This window comes from Mustela putorius, unplaced genomic scaffold, assembly GCF_011764305.1.
Source record: "Mustela putorius furo isolate JIRA1106 unplaced genomic scaffold, ASM1176430v1.1 tig00000738_pilon_pilon_pilon, whole genome shotgun sequence".
In the NCBI taxonomy this organism is placed as follows: Eukaryota; Metazoa; Chordata; class Mammalia; order Carnivora; family Mustelidae; genus Mustela; species Mustela putorius.
This window is the reverse complement of record NW_025421463.1, coordinates 9,472,113-9,484,523: the sequence shown is the minus strand read 5'-3', so window position 1 is coordinate 9,484,523 and position 12,411 is coordinate 9,472,113. Positions and strand designations below refer to the sequence as shown.

The 12,411-nt window shown below is 42.8% G+C and overlaps 1 non-coding gene across 1 annotated transcript; it reads left to right on the top strand.

Annotated features, from left to right (window-relative positions):
- The first annotated feature begins 9,238 nt into the window (after positions 1–9,238).
- On the top strand, positions 9,239–9,377 carry LOC123393106. Its single transcript, XR_006607839.1, has one exon. It is a non-coding gene; the product is annotated as a U4 spliceosomal RNA (small nuclear RNA).
- The last annotated feature ends 3,034 nt before the right edge of the window (positions 9,378–12,411 follow it).

The following is a 12,411-nucleotide window of genomic DNA, read 5'->3' as shown; positions in this document are numbered from 1 at the left end:
TGAGCTAGCTGTGAGAGGATGTGGTAAATTATTTACAGTAGTTGTGGAATGTGAAACCTAACACAATCTGGATAGAGAATCAGGGACGTGTTAGGGATAAATGAGACCAGGCTCTGTTGTAGGAGAGGATGTCACAAATTCAATAATATTAGTGCACCTCTCAAACAGCTAAGACCTGCAACCCTTAGCCCTTGGAGCAGAGCAGTAGCCAAAGAGCAGAGTTCAAACAGTTAAAGATCATTTCAAGTAACATTTGCTTGGGTGCCTTGAACCCCATGCAAGGATCATAGCAAATACATGCAGTGGATGTTTCTTCCATTGGGTGAGATGGGGTGCAGAAGAGACTGAATAGGGCTAAGTTAAGATTCATTTCAGCACCAAGAAGGAGGTAGAAAACCTGAAAGCATGCAAGCCCTAATAACTTACCATTTAACAATAAAATGACCTTTATCTACGGGACACTTGACTTGACTTTTACCAGCACTCCATACCTTCATTCTGATGACAACCTCCTAATGACTGTCCTCATCTTCATTGTGTAAAAAACAAAACTGAGTCTCAGAGAAGTCAGGTAACTTGGTTGTGGTCACACAGCCAGAAAGTGGAATGCTGGGACCCAGACTCAGGTCTGGCTTCACCAATACGTTTTCATGCCCAGTCTGATGAAAAGACACCACCAGCCTCACAAGAGTTTCCTGCAATTCAAGTAGGTACAATCCTTCAATCCTTCTTTCTTTTTGCCCACAAAGATACAGACCCAGAGTTGCAGAGTGGGCAGAGCATTGGTTCCGGTTGAGACAAACCTGGGTTAGAACATTCGCAACTTTTGTAATGGTTTTTGACTCCGGCCAAGTTATTCAACCACTCTAAGCTGGTTTCCTAGACTCGTTCTACACATATTTATTTAGCACTTAGCATGGGCTGGGCAACTGTCAAGGTAAAAAAAGACACACAAATAAGCCTTCCCTCATGGAACTTACCTTCTACTGGTATGTTGAGGAGGTGGTGCAGGTGCAGAGCGGGAGGTGGTGGGATGACCACAAACAACATAAATAAGTAATCTATATAGTATCTTCTATTTAGTATGTTAGAAGGCCTTGAGTACTGAGAAGAAACAGAAAAGAGAAGGAATAGAGGTTATGCACTGGAGTGGTCCAGTTTTCAATATGGCGGTCAAGGAAGATCTCATTAAGATAGTGACATTTGACACAGACTTGAAGGAGTGAGTGCAAACTGTGAAGATGTATGGGGGTGGGGAAGGATTCCAGGCAAAGGGAAGACCAAGGGCAAAGACTCTGAGATGGTAACAGAAAAGGGTAAGTCAGAAGAACAGCAAGCAGGCCAGAAAGACTGGAGAAGAGGAGTAAGTGGGAAGACAGGGTGAGACCAGAAAGGTGACAGAACCCAGGAAATGGGTCCTACAGAATGTTTGAGCTGAGAGAGACAGCCATTCTCACTGTGGGAGACAGAGAGCCGCAACTGGAGTTTTTTCCTTGATCATATCTAGTATCTTTATTTTTTAAAAAATTATGTTAGTCACCATATAGTACATCGTTAGTTTTTGATGTAATGTTCCATGATTCATTGTTTGCATATATTTACTTTTTAAAAATTTTTTAACTGTCATTTATTTTATTTTATTTATTCATTTTTTTTCATCATGGTAAATGTACTCTTTAATCTCTATCACCTACTTCCCCTACCTCTGGGTAGGAACCACCCGATTGTTCTCTATATTTCAAACCCCCATTTCAAAAAGTTCCTTCTTGACTGTCATGAGATGAATAGTTCTGAGAGACCAGGGTTTGCCTTCTACCAGGCAGAAACAATGCTGGAAGATGACAATACCCTAGGGGCTGACCTGTGAGAATTAAACCAAGTGGATGTCTGCCAAACACCCAGCATGCAGTAGGACCCAATAAGTGATAGCTTTATTACACAGATCCTTTACCAAGTTAAGATAGCTTTCACCCCATTCCAATTCTGATGTTCTGTGAATAGACTTTATTATGTGAAGGGCTAAGACTTCTAGAAAATCGGATATATGTATTTGGAGTTTCCTTTGCAAAACTCCACATATTATTAAGAATAACAACACGATACAAGATCATCTTTCTGGGAAAAAGTATAAAATAAAATAATGTGAGCTTCTCCTTTAAGAAATGAGCTGGCTTTAAGCAGTAAAATGCTTTGCTATCTGGAATTGTTTTGCTAAGAATAGCAAGTCTCAAATCAGATCTTCTTTCTACTTTGTGCTATTCTTTCTAACTCCCTAAAGTTCTTTTTTTTATGATTTTATTTATTTATTTGACAGTGAGAGAGGGAACACAAGCAGGGAGAGTGAAAGGGGGAGAAGCAGGCTTCCCACTGAGCAGGGAGCCTGATGTGGGGCTCGATCCCAGAACCCTGGGATAATGACCTGAGCCAAAGGCAGGTGCGTAATGACTGAGCCACCTAGGCGCCCCCTCCCTAAACTTCTTGACACCGGAGGAGGAAAGCAATAACTACCACACAAACAAAAAGTTCTTTTGGCCCGGACCTTGTTTTTCTCTAAAAAAGAATCACATTAGGACCTCTTTGTTTAGTTAGCTTCAAGTTTCTGAAACATTTTTAGGTAACTACTTAAGTCAAAAAACAATGGCAGTGTGAAAATGTGTGCATATTCATAAATCTTATCGGCAGTACTGACTACGCTTCTTTCTATAGGAGCATTGTCTTCCGAGCTATAAAAAGCTCACTGATCTCCTTCTGGTGGAGAGTGATGATTTTCCTGGTCCCTATTCTGGCTGCACAGAATCATTTAATAAAGTGATTTCTGATGGTTTTCCTGATATCTAAATAAAATACTAAGCTTTTCACTTTATTGATTATTATTTTTGACACCACAGACTTCAGTGAAGTTTGTGGTCATGACATTATTGTTCTTGGGTATTGTGGCAATTCCAAGATCTATCCTTTATTTATTCATTCATTCACTCCACAAATATTCACTGACCATCCGCCATGTAACACTCATTATGCTGGATGTTGAATATACAAAGGAAAAGAAACACAGCTCCTACCTTCAAAACACTCCCAGAGAGTCAAGCCCACTGACCATTCAACATAGCAAGGCAACTGGCACTTCGGCGATCTGTGCAAAGACTTTGGAAACAAGAGTGGAGGAACCCCAAATCAGAGGATCGGGGAAGACTTTAGATGTGAAGCTTGAGAGATGAATGGGTAAAAAGGAAATAGGAGCCAGCAATCGGCCCTCCAGGAGAAGGAACAGCTTATGCAAGAAGGAACAACAAAGGCATGAGGGTACCTCACCTGTGGAGAGAGCTACAAATATTTCTGAACAGGTGTAGTGAGGTCATCCCTTTGAAATTCAAATAAGGGAAGGGATAGACTCCATGTCCTCAAATGTCTGTTCCCACCCCAAGAACCTGACAATGGTCCAATCACACAGCATGTGCGGAGCCCTAAGTATGTGCCAGCTACCAGGAGTTCAGAGAAGCAAAAACCACCATGTCTTCCTTCCAGAGACTCATGGACTTGTCATCTATGATGGGATTCTAGCAGCACAAATCAAAGGATTATTTTTTTCCTTTTTTGCAAAATTATAAAGACATCATTCCACTCCTATACCAGCTTGTTATTGGCCGTTGGCTTAGCCTTGGAGCACCCCTAGTCACCTCACCTGTAAAAAGTGGGCCAGCATAGCTACTCTCAAAAGGTTGCTGATAAATAATAAAATGCAAGAAATTCTCTAATTTCACATCTGCCATATGGCAGCACTCAACAAATGTGAATTATATATTTTATTTGGTAAAGACAGAATTTCATCTTTTTTTTTTTTTTGAAATGTCAGGAAACTTAACTCTGTGTGTTCTAGGGTTGGGGAGAGGAAAATGTGGAGATAAAATTAACAATTCTATTACTACTTTCATTTTTCACTACTCAGTCTGTCCAACAGAGGGGAAGGAGCATAAGAGGGGGAAGTCTGTCATCCTAGAATTTGTTCAGACAGTGGGGTGTGGGGAGGTCTATCCCCTGCATCCAGTACCGTACCTGACCTTAAACAGGTGCTCCATAAGTGTTTCTTGAATGAATGTATGATCTGTAACTTGGAATCTGCCTTAAGCAACTGTACAGAGATGTGTAATTCTGGAAATGAATGCACTTGCCCAATTTCCAGAAAGCACTAAGAGGTTGAAGAATGGTTGAAGTAACCAAGAATGTTCAAGTCCAGATAAAAAATGCCCCACAAAGATGCGATTTTCATCTTCACATATTTAACCTCTCATCTCTTGAATGACAGAGTTGACTTGATCTGAGGGGGCTCCAGAAGAATGCACTAAGGGCTATAGGAGTACTCGCATGAAGTTAGATTTCAGTCTGTTTTGGGGTAGATTCTCCTAAATCTCCATTTGAGGGTGGCCTCAATATTATTGAGTTGTCTATCACTGGCATGTTCTAGTCTGTACTATGTATCATATGGTGGGCTCCCAAGTATCCAATGGACAAGTAGACAAGATAAATTTCAGTTCTAGTTTTCTCTGGCGGATATTTTGGAATTTAGTCAGGCAGCATTCCTCCCTTAGAGGAACTCCCCTTCCTTCCTCCATGAGGCTCTGGTGAGATTGCAAATTTCAGGGTTCCACTCCCCTATGCCCACCCCTGGAGGACTGGGGTTTGACCTAAGCTAAGATAATCAGCATCTATTTCTGAGGACTTTGAATCTTAAGCAAAGGTGCAGAAAGCCAGAATGTGCTTGGCATTGGTCATCTGAAAGCAGAAACCCATGAAAACCAGTTCTCCTGTTTTGAAAGCCGAGAGGTCCTCGTGTGCCCTGGTTCCTGGTCTTTCTGCCAGCTGGGTGTTCAGCAAATCCTTTAATTCTGGGAGATAGCCTTCAAATAAGCACCCTTCATTATGTCAGCTAATGGGTCAGTCCCTGCTGCTTGCAAAGAAAGAATCCTTGCAGAGAGGATTAGTTCATTAGTTCTATGACCAAATTGTGCAACCCATAAGTTAATATGCCTCCCTGATGCTCTACCGCAGGGATACCATGGGGAAAAAGGGATCCTCAGTCTCCCCCAGCCATGTGGTAGAGTGGCAATGTGTGCTCTAGGCTGAATGTTGAAAAAATACATGTGTCAAAACTTAATCTCCCATGTGATGGTGTTAGGCAGTGGGGCCTTTGGGAGGTGACTAGTTCATGAGGGCAGAGTCTTCACGACTGAGCTTGGTGTCCTTATAAGAGAGATCCCGGAGAGTTCCTTCACCTCTTCCACCATATAACCAGGAATCCAGCCCTCCTCACCAGACTCCAAATCCGCCAGCACCTTAATCTTGGGTTTCCAGCCTCCACTCTTGTGAGAAATAAACATCTGTTGTTTGTAAGTCTATGATATCTGGTTCTAGCAGCCTGGACAGAGCTAAGGCAATGTGGTCAGGAGGAGGAACCTGGAAAGGAGGCACACACTGAAATTACATCTCTTTCGAGTAAGCATATTGTCCCTTAATCTCCCTCTCCCTCTCTCCTTCTCTCTGTCTCCTTATGATCTACATCTTCAGATGAGAATCAGAGCAGTCTAATTAAGAAAGGTGCAGGAGGAAAGGAGAGGGTTCAGAAGAAGACACAGGAAGAAGAAAACAGAGGGAGGAGGTGTGTGCCTTGTTGAGTAGCCACCCCCACAATAACCTCGCAACTGTTAGCATGCATGTGCACCAGCTAATTACCAATTATCAGGCTGTCAAACCATAAAAGCTAAACTTGCCCACTACGGCTGTCTATCTGAAAAAAAAAAAAAAAAGAGGTTATAAAAGGCTGGTGCCACCACCCCTCAATCATGGTGCTCAAAATAGAACCTATTAATTTAGCAGAGACCACATGGCAGCTTCTCAAAGGCCACAGGTATGACCCCTGAGGCTGACCGGGAGGGGCTCCTTACAAAGGCTCTATACGTCACACTCCACACATCAGTGAGGGTAAAAAGAGAAGCTGGGAGTGGGGGTCCAGAAGTGAAGCAAGTCGTTCCTTGACAGGAATCTTGTCTGATAAAGTTGGAATAAGAGCATGGGCTGGTAGGAGATGCCCTGAAACAGGATCACACAGGCTTGGATCCAGACTGGGGGTCTGTGGTGGACCAGTCTGAAGGTGCAGCAAAGGTGTACTGTCTGGGGGCTGCTGCTCAGAATTCGCTTCCTTTCCTCTTCCATGCTGACCTAAAAGCAGAACCAGTGCTTATCTCCAGAGGCATATGGCAGTGATTCTGGTTGTCTCATGGTGGGGACCCCAGGTGGGGACCCCTACCAGGCTTATGTCCTGCAGTGGTCATGTTAGTGCCACACAATAAAAATTAGCCCATGACCCCCGCAACCTCCAAACATCCTGGAAAAGAAAAAAAAAAAAAAAAACTTTTTCTGAGCTGGGAAACTTTTTTCTCTGTTTCACATAAAAACAGAAAATAATTTTTCCCTACTTTTATACTATTTTTATCCAGGAGTACAACTACCATGTACATCAAGAGAATCTTGTATCAGTTTTGTTCAGAATTTTCCCAAGAGCTGATAACCAATTCACAAAATATTCCCAATAGCAGGGTGGCTGGCAGCATTGAAGTTCTAAAACAAGACCCCTGGATCACGTGTCCCTCACACTTATGGTGATTTTACAGCACAAACTCCTGACTGCTTCTTATCTTCTGATATAGTCTCACCTGATACAGTATAACTTTATTAAATATTAAATTAATGCATTATTATTTAATTAAACAATGTGTTGCTTTTTGTGTTTAGAAAATATTTTTTTTAATTTCATATCGAGGTAGGTATAGCAGCTACAAATTTCATATAAAGAAGGTTTAATAAAATATTTGTAATATAAAAGGGTCTTCAGCCAGGTTTCTGGGAAACAGAGTCTGTGGTGAAAATATGCATACAGGAAGCATATTAGAAGGTGTCACTGGGATCAAATGTGGGAGACACTGATATGGTTGCAACAGAGGTCTCATGCCATCCCACAGGGAGCTCTGGGGCTGCGATAGCCCTTGAGAGTTGCTCCGCTTTGAGGCAAGGAGACTGGGGCTTTTGTACTCAATATATGTACCCAACACTGGATGCAGGCATAAGCCTAGGTGAGGACATGAGCTTCTGCTGAGGTCAGCACTTGGAGAGACACTCAGCTGTGAGTTCTCAAAATTCCCAGTAGCTAAAAGATTGAACACCTGGGTGCTGAGGGAGAATCTGGGCAGCACACCACAGCATGCATTATACTCCATCCCTGTTCTGCGCAGATATGTGAGCTTCCTATAACAAGTTCAAGGAGAAGCTCCTGGGTGATTCCAGGTGGCCTCTTTCCCCAGGAAAACCTAAAAGTGTATCCATCTGCTTGGGCTGCCAGAACAAAATAGCACAGACTTGGGGAGAAGGGTGTGGTTAAACAGAAGAAATATTTCTCACAGTTCTGGATGCCCAAGATTAAAGCGCCAGAAAGGTAAGTTTCATCCTGAGGACTCCTTTTAGCTTGTACGTGACTGGCATCTCACTGTGTGCTCACACAACCTCTTCTTCCAGCATACTTCCATTCTTATGAGGGCACTAATATCATTAGACCAGAGCCCTGCCCTTATGACCTCATCTACCTCTAATTCCTCCAAAGGCCCCATCTCTAAATACCATCACTTTGGGACTAGGGTTCAACATATGAATATGGGGAGCATACCTTTGTCCATAATATTAAATCTGTATTAGTCAGGATTTTCCAGAGAAACAGAACCAACAGGGTGTGTGTGTGTGTGTGTGTGTGTGTAAAATAAATTTCTTTATATATATGCATATGTAATAAATAATATAACATGTAATAAATCTTGTCATCTCTATAGAAAAGTTTATCATAAGGATTTGGCTCTCACGATTATGAGTGCTGAGAAGTTCCAAGATCTGCAATCAACAATCTGGAGACCCAGCAGAGCCAATGAGTAGTTCTAGTCAGAGTCTAAAGACCTGAGAACAGGAGATCTGATGGTATATGTTCCAATCTGAAAATCAATAGGCCCAAGACTTGAGAAAGGTCAGTATCTCAGTCTGAGTCCAAAGGTGAGAAAAGATTAATGTCCCAGCTGAAGCAGACAGGAAGGCAGAGTTCCCTCTGACTTGTAGCCCTTTTTGCTCTATTCATGCCTTCAACTGATTAGATGAGGCCCACCCACCTTGGGGAGAGCAATCTGCTCTACTTGGTCAACCTATTTAGATGCTACTCTCATGCAGAAACACCCCCACAGACACACCAAGGGTGATGTTTGGGCACATTTCTGGGCACCCCATGATCAGGTCAAGTTGACATAAAATTAACCATTACAAGAAATTTGAACATTAATGCAGACTCTGAATGTCACACCAGGAATCTCATAAGTTCTGTTGTGAGAATACTGTGGTGTCTTAATATAGTGACATGGAAGGTTCTGAAAAGGGACCCAGACACACAGAACAATCCAGGGGAAGAACATAATCTGTGAGGAAAGGCAGGCAGTGCAGCCATGGTGTGTCTGTGGGCTTTAAAAGCTCCTGTGAGTAGTGCCACTCTGCATGTGTAGAAACATTCCACCTCATCCATTCAGGGCTCTCTATGTACCTAATTTTTGTTGTGAGTCAGCAAGCTATTCAGTCCTCTGCTGTGGTACAAGACACCATGACAGATGGCAGTACCTAGGCTGGGAAAAAGTTGCATATTCCTGCCAATAAAACTAGCCGAAAGCAGGGAGGTCGTCACTGGTGGTCAAGTTAGGCTGGTTTCCTTGGGATGGTTTCAATGAAGGCATAAGCCTTATTTCCCCACAGTGGGAATGGGGAAGACCCCAAACTGTGGCGAGTGTGAGGCAGAAATCCATTAAGTCCACTGACAAACAGTCTTGCACAGCAGAAGCATCTAAGGGGATTTAGTTAAAATCGTGTATGTCCTGATAACCAAGCATGTGACACAAATGAATGGTGGAAAAGGGTCACAGAGAGCTTTATGGAAGGATGAGAGTCTTTAAACTTGCTGATTCACCTGTTAGCTCTGGAGCATCTATACCCTTCCCACAGACCACAGGAATCCCAGAGTAGTGACTTAGCTAAACTCCAGAAGATGCTGGAACCACTTGGAAGCACCAGACTCTGTGACTGAGCTCCATATCCAGCTGCTTCAACCTCTTCCCAGGATTTCAGTTCCTTTGCTTTTGAAGGCCCTACTTAAAGAGCTCACAGTTTTAGCTTTGCACAGTGGCAGTACCATAGCCAATGAGGTTTATCCGAAGCGCGATTATTGCTAATTGAAAGATCTCACAGTTTACAATCCAGTGAAATGTGCCCATATTCTACATTAATGTAATTTACGTATAACTATGTAAGAGGAAAGTTGCAAGAGGCAAGCTGACATACTGTAATATTCTGCACATACTCAACTAAATGCATATTCATTTTGATGGTATAGTGTTCTTTTACTATATTTGAGCCAATCATTTCCCTGGTCTCAAAAGTTTTTCAAGGCTCTTAAAAAGCTTGGATACACCAGACCTTGCACTCAGGGTACCTAATGAACATATCAGCTCTGCAACTTAGTAACAGGGTGACTTGAAGCAAGTGGCACAATTGACCCTCAGCTTCCTCATCTGCAACGCTGGGGGAGTAATGAGTAATGCCTGCTTGCCACTACTGCTATGGAACACCCCACAGTAAGAAAATGCTTTGTACAAAACAGCCATGCAACAAAACTGTCTTTGGTTTAACTCTGAAGGTCTTCGGAAAGCCAGGAGGAAGTGCAGGAAGAGGAAGGAGTCACCACTAACTCTATACGTCGCACGGGACAGAGCCTTTACAAGCCCCGGTATATGACACCTCTTTAAGCATTCCCTGACAATCCCAACTATGAGATAAGAGGCGATATTATCCCTGTGTTGCAAAGGGCATCCCTGATGTTGAGACCCACCATAACAACAAGGCTGAGCCAGGTTCATCATTGCTAGAAGGCAGAAGCAGTAAAAGCTCATGGAAGGAATAAGGAATGAGAGGAAGTTGAATTTTTCTCTGGCATCCTTGCACGCAAGTTGTGATGGTCAAATTTCCATCCCCGTGGTCATGAGGAGGCAGAAAAGGGGGATGTCAAAATCCCCAGAGCTGGGGTTCCTTGGAGGGGCAGGGACAGAAGCACATTCCAAACTTAACCCATCCTGTCTCTGCATCAGAGATGCAAACAGTACAGCTGACCAGAAGGTTAGTAAAAGACATGGGACTCACCCAATGGTGGATTACAGGTACAGAGAATAAAAAGGATGAAAAATGTTTGGGAAGAAAAAGAAAAAGCACACACTTACATATACATGAATTTATTATACACACACACATACACAGGCAACTCAGATCAGGAAAAATTCCTCCAGGTGCTTGGTCATCTTCAGGCTACCAAGCCACATGACCCCCTTCTCAGATGACCGAATATAAGCCATATTAATTGAAATGACCCACACAAATGACAGTCAAGGTCAAGGTCCACGAAAGAGGAAAACCCACTAATATTTTGTACGTATATGTTACTTATTCCATATAATTATTCCTGTTTTACAAGTAAGAATTCCAAGTCTCCAAATCTTTGCAATTTGTTCAGGGTCAAAAAGGTAGTAAGAGGTAGAACCAGATTTTAAACACAAGTCTGTCTCATTCTGAAATCTGAGCCCTGTTCTCGATAGCCTGTGCCTCCACATACGCCAGAGGTTTCCAGTTTCCTAGAAGATCATTTTAAACTGGTAATGGGACATACTGTAAACATTAATACTTGGTACTTTTCACCTCCAGACAGCCTGGATCCTCTCCCAAACACTACGAATCAAGTATTCTAACTTCCGGTTAGAGGTGAGAAAATGGAGTTCCTAGGGCATGATGTAACTTGCCCAAGTTACTAGGTACAGCTAGTAAGTGATGGTGCTGGGACTAGAACTCTGACCCCACCCCTTTTATTAGTTCTGCTCTGGAGAACTGTCACCCTGAAGTGAGCCATGGCACCAGACATTCACACAGCGAAGCATGCATTGAGGTCAGGGTGCTGAGCGGGTGACAGTAAGATAAAACTCCTAGCGCTTCTGGGGAAAGCCAGGCAGACGTTCCCTCATTGACATGAGTGCACATCTGAATTCCCACTTCCCAGAACTCCTAAGAGGTGATGCTGTCCTCTGTGCTGATCTAGTAAGGAATTTCCATCAGCATACACTGAATAGAGGACAGGGAGATTCTAACTGGTGACTTCCAGTCTTAATGAGGAAGCTATAATTGTGTCCCTGGGCCAGACAGCTGCCAGCTTCCTGAGGAAGGAGATGATATCTTTTAAGTTTTAAGGATGTTTTGTTTAAAAATAAACATAGAGGAAGTCTTGGTTTTACTTACTCTCCTTCACCTTGTCCAAGGGGGAGGAAAAGGCAACAAAATTGTCATCCGTCCAGGCATCTGCTAAATAAAGTAACACAGACACACAGCTTTCCACAGCCATACAAGGTGAGATTCAGAATTTGATATGTTGGTTTAAATGTGACAACAGAAATAGACTACAACATACCGAATAAAGGTCATAAATAAAGCAACAACCTCACATTAATGGGCATGGCATGAGATGTGACTCTTGATCCAAAATCTGCCGGGCAGACGCAGGCAAGAAGCATCTCCTGACTTGCTTTTGAGTGATGTCTTGGAAATGGTTCATAACAACCATGAATTTCAATTTGGTTTAGTAATCCCATCCAAAGCAGAACCTAATAAGGGAGTAATCAGGACACCAGACTGCAGCAAACTTTAGAAGACTATGAGTGAATCTTATGGAAGCTAATCAATAAGTGAATAATCGTGAATGTTTCGGTCATGCACAGCACTCCATCCACTCTGAGATGACAGGGACTGTTAGTAAAGACAGTGTCCGCATGAGGAGCAAACCCAGTGAAGATACACCAAGAAAAGACAGGGGGATGCGATAGAAAAAGATGCACTGAAAATTATTTTCCATGCTATTATTATTAGGATCGCTATTTTACTCTTCCCCACACTCCTGAGCAGATGTATTCCAAAAAAGCATCTTGGTAAATGGCTGAGAAGTATGAGGCAGCAGAGTCCCTTTTCAGTTCCCCTAGGGAGGTCCTCTACTTTCCTTCTGGTCTGAAAGCTGCTGTCTCCACTCTCTCCCCAAGGAAGCTGCTCTCCTAAGGTCTGGGTGTAGTGGGACACAGGCTCCCCACATTCTTCTTCCAGGCTGTCTTTGAAAGCAATATCATAGCCCCTTTTTGTTTCAGAGGTTTTACCACTGACCACCAAAGAGGAAACTGGAGGTAAGGAAAAAAAAAAATAACAAACTTGGAGAATGTACAAATGTTTAATGGATCTTATGGGTCTTCTAACCACTGTGGA